The sequence below is a fragment of the Sinocyclocheilus rhinocerous genome, unplaced genomic scaffold, assembly GCF_001515625.1.
Source record: "Sinocyclocheilus rhinocerous isolate Xijiao unplaced genomic scaffold, SAMN03320098_v1.1 scaffold1319, whole genome shotgun sequence".
Classification (NCBI taxonomy): domain Eukaryota; kingdom Metazoa; phylum Chordata; class Actinopteri; order Cypriniformes; family Cyprinidae; genus Sinocyclocheilus; species Sinocyclocheilus rhinocerous.
Genome location: NW_015650691.1, coordinates 1,124,624 through 1,129,181, shown reverse-complemented (window position 1 = coordinate 1,129,181; position 4,558 = coordinate 1,124,624). Strand labels below are relative to the sequence as shown.

Sequence of the window (4,558 nt, the reverse complement as noted above, 5' to 3'; positions counted from 1 at the left end):
TTTTTTTTTTTTTTACCCAGTCATTTAAAAATAACACATTTTAGAGCTGTAACGACAATACCGTGACACCATGAAACCGTGATATTTTGTTTAAGGTTATCATACCGTCAACATCCCATGCCTATTTAAGCCATATATGTCATTCAAATGAAACTATTATCCATCTACCATCCATTTTTAAATTTTTACAATCCTGTCAATTCTGGATCAAAGTCAAAGTAAAGTGTCGTCCTACCTTTTTTCCCCTTTTCAGTAAGTTATTTCACTTAAATATATGGCACAATAGGAAAGAAAAATTGATAACAATTCTCATTTAAAGGCAACTTTAAGTCTGTGTGTCCACAAAAGCGTTTTTAGCCAGCTGAAAATGCCAGGTGCTCTGCTAAAAATGTCTAGCTATGAGTGCTTTGTTTTTCATTTGAGACATTTTGGTCATGAAGTAAATGTTGCAACTATTATTTTTCAAAGCAATATTCATAGTAGTTCAGGAATCACATCTGGTACAGACATGAATACTCGGAGACAAGAAATATGAACTTCTCCATTGTTGTTCAGTCGTAGTACAAGCAGAATGTGTGACAATTGGTCGAGTGGTATTAGTCCCGCCCCTCCACTGTGATTGGATGGCTGACTAAAAAGTGACAGTGATGAGCACTGCGTTTTACCCAAAGCTGAACATTCTTCAACTCTCGGTGGCAAGAATAAACTCCCAATCACCCAGCGCTCAACATAAAAAGAGCTCAGTGCTCGTCACACTGCTGGCGTTTAAAAAAAAAAGACACGGCGCTCCAATTGAAAACAATTGAAAAAATATGTTAGTCTAGGGAAAAAATGCTTTGGTGGACACACGGCGTAAGAATAGGCTCTTTGGGCTTAGCAACACCTTAGCAACTGCATAGCTACATCTTGACAACCACCTTAGAGCTGTGGTGGGACTTGCAAGTAGTGTTGTTTTTGGCGGCCTGTTTTAATTTTAGTTTTAGTCTAGTCTTTGTGTGAAGCTGTCATTTTAGTTTTTATTAGTTTTAGTCACGTTCATACTCTTTTTAGTCTAGTCAATTTTTTTTTTTTTTACCCAGTCATTTAAAAATAACACATTTTAGAGCTGTAACGACAATACCGTGACACCATGAAACCGTGATATTTTGTTTAAGGTTATCATACCGTCAACATCCCATGCCTATTTAAGCCATATATGTCATTCAAATGAAACTATTATCCATCTACCATCCATTTTTACATTTTTACAATCCTGTCAATTCTGGATCAAAGTCAAAGTAAAGTGTCGTCCTACCTTTTTTCCCCTTTTCAGTAAGTTATTTCACTTAAATATATGGCACAATAGGAAAGAAAAATTGATAACAATTCTCATTTAAAGGCAACTTTAAGTCTGTGTGTCCACAAAAGCGTTTTTAGCCAGCTGAAAATGCCAGGTGCTCTGCTAAAAATGTCTAGCTATGAGTGCTTTGTTTTTCATTTGAGACATTTTGGTCATGAAGTAAATGTTGCAAGCATTATTTTTCAAAGCAATATTCATAGTAGTTCAGGAATCACATCTGGTACAGACATGAATACTCGGAGACAAGAAATATGAACTTCTCCATTGTTGTTCAGTCGTAGTACAAGCAGAATGTGTGACAATTGGTCGAGTGGTATTAGTCCCGCCCCTCCACTGTGATTGGATTTTACGTTGCGTCTGGTCTCATTTTCGTCACGTGATAAAGGTTCGTTGACAATGATATTTAGTCATAATTTTCGTTGACGAAAGCAACACTACATGCAAGAACCACTCAAATTTTTTTCTGAATATTTAAAAATCTAGTTATGTGGATATCAGTGTGTGTGCTAGGAATGTGTTGAGTATCACTGAATGAAAAGAGTCTCAGTGTGGTAGAAAAAGAGATTATCTCTATGTGTGTGTTACATGTCCACAATAAATAAACTTTCTCAATGATATTTAGTCATAATTTTCGTTGACGAAAGCAACACTACATGCAAGAACCACTCAAATTTTTTTCTGAATATTTAAAAATCTAGTTATGTGGATATCAGTGTGTGTGCTAGGAATGTGTTGAGTATCACTGAATGAAAAGAGTCTCAGTGTGGTAGAAAAAGAGATTATCTCTATGTGTGTGTTACATGTCCACAATCCACCCCAGGGGATAAACTTTCTATTGCATTTCCATTTCAAAGTTTGCTTCATTTCAGCCAGCTTTAACTGCAGAGATGGAAAGCAACAGTCTGCTTTATCTCTCTGTCCTCTTGCACATCCTCAGTCTCTCGGGTATCTCTTTCTTCATATCACTTCATATATTGATATAGCTGTATCTGTTCTTGACTTACTTTCAGTGGCTCATGAAAGCTGACATTCAGTTCAATTGCAGTGTTATTGTAATCGTCTTCTGTTCTGGTGATGGAATTGTGCTTGATACATGTGTGAAAATCATGAGTTTTCTGAAAACTGAGTTCCCTGAGGTTTGCCTTCTTTGTTAGGCCACTAGAAGATTTCTTTGTGAGACTTACTGGAATTTGAAGTCTTGATGTGTGTGTGGCTGGTAAATGAGGATGTGTGTTGTCTGGCACAGAGATCGTGGCTGACTGCCAGTTTACCACTGCAGGAGCCTTATCTACGATGGAAAATGCTGCCAAACACTGTGTGTTTGTGTGTTAATGTGTGTGCTTTTGAGATGAAACAGTAGGTTCTTATGCTGAACACACAAACACTCCTCAGCTGAGGTTAGGCTTTATCTACCTCTACACCCTTGCACCCTTTGGCAAAAGTAAAGATTGTTTTAACAACTAGCAGTTACAGTGCTATGAATGTTCATCAAGAGTTTCATTTTGATGACATTTCCTTCCACTATCTAGATCTCTGATTTATCAAATATTATTTTTAGTTATGATTCATTTATGATGTAGAAGGCTTGGACTGATAAATGAGTCTGCCTTTGTAAGAGTCAGCATTGAATAAATCTACCAAGAATGTGATTTGAACATCATTTTGAAACAGCTGGACTCCATGAGTCTGCACTGCAGATCTGTTGTCACTAACTTCATGTCAGGCAGCTCAGTCAGTAATAAGACTGAGTTTCCACAAGGACAAGAGTGCGAACGCTCCCCTCCACCATAGGCGGATGTCTCCCCCTCTTAAAGACCACCCTAATAGAGATTTTGCTATAAAGATAACATTTGGATGTTTATCTAAATATATTTTTACATATTAAAATTAGACCTACAGTTGTGAATGTATTATGGTTGTAAACATAAGTTAGTAACAAATATATTACTTTTTAATGCAATATTCTGTACTATATAAGTTAAGTGATTACAGTATGTTGGAACACGTCTGGCTAAATACTGTATATGACTACAAACCCTCATATTTTGGCTGAACTTCAGATCTGTATGAAATCATTAATTCAGAGCACAGTGTTTTGACCACTTGCCCAGTAAAATGAAATATGTCTGTGGTTGGCTAGAGTTAGATGGCCTCTGATAAACTGTTTATGCATTTACCATGTAGAATGTTTAATCACAGTGTAGTATAGATTTTGTTCTGTTCTGTTTGCTGAACTTTAGAGAACTGTAAACGTCCTCATGAAAACCTATTAAGAACTTAGATTTGTTACATTCCTTTTAAAGTACAGATTTATTTTGTTCCCAGCACAATATCTAGATAATTTGTACAGTATGTAAAATATGAACTGATCGACTTGCTTATATGACAACCTATCTGCAATGCAATAGTACATGATTATGTGAGTCCATCTTTGAATTGGCATTTTCTTGCTATAGGAGTGTTATGGATTCTAAAAGGGGGAAATTATTAGAGCCCGACCGATATGGTTTTTTTTGGGGCCGATACAGATATTAGGGAGTAAAAAAAAAGGCTGATATCAAAGTAAAACTTGCTGTCGGTGACAGTGCTTGCATGTTTTTGTCCCACAAGAATACCAACATGTTCACCTTTGGTTTAAGAAGCGGTCTTTTACTTTACTTTAGCATGAAACCCATCCATCGTTTCCTCAATATTCGCGTAATTTTTCCTGACTCGGCGAGTATAAACTAGGCTCTACACTCTAAAAGCGCTGCACAGCTCAAACGAGTCGCGCGGTTTCGTTATGCTTTCAGTTTCGTTTGCCGTTTGATGTTTCTCACATGCAACAGTGCAGTGGGCGCTGGAGCTGAGATCTGGACCCGACCCCAGTCACTTCTTACCCAAACCCCACATGCATACGTTATTATTTTTTAAAGAAAAACCCGAGCCGAGTCCGGACCGACATTGACTGACGTGTGCACAGCCCCGCACCGCAGTCAGTAGTTTCATTTATTTAATTATTATTTATTATTATAATGACTTTATATTTTTTTAGCTTTATTTTTTATTTTTTTCATTTAAATGTTTTAGTTTCAGTACAGTATTTATTTATCCTCAGTTGTTCAAATCGCGGTAATCCAATACGGTTATAGTGATAATTCAAATATGAAATGGTAATACTAACCGTGGGGTATTTTATCACAATTTATCGTCAAACCGGTAATCGTTACATCCCTAATT

At 36.7% G+C, this 4,558-nt stretch overlaps 1 protein-coding gene across 3 annotated transcripts in view; it reads left to right on the top strand.

Moving 5' to 3' along the window:
- specc1 (sperm antigen with calponin homology and coiled-coil domains 1) overlaps positions 1–4,558 on the top strand; it is a 105,520-nt gene that overhangs the window by 7,847 nt on the left and 93,115 nt on the right. The window lies entirely within an intron of this gene.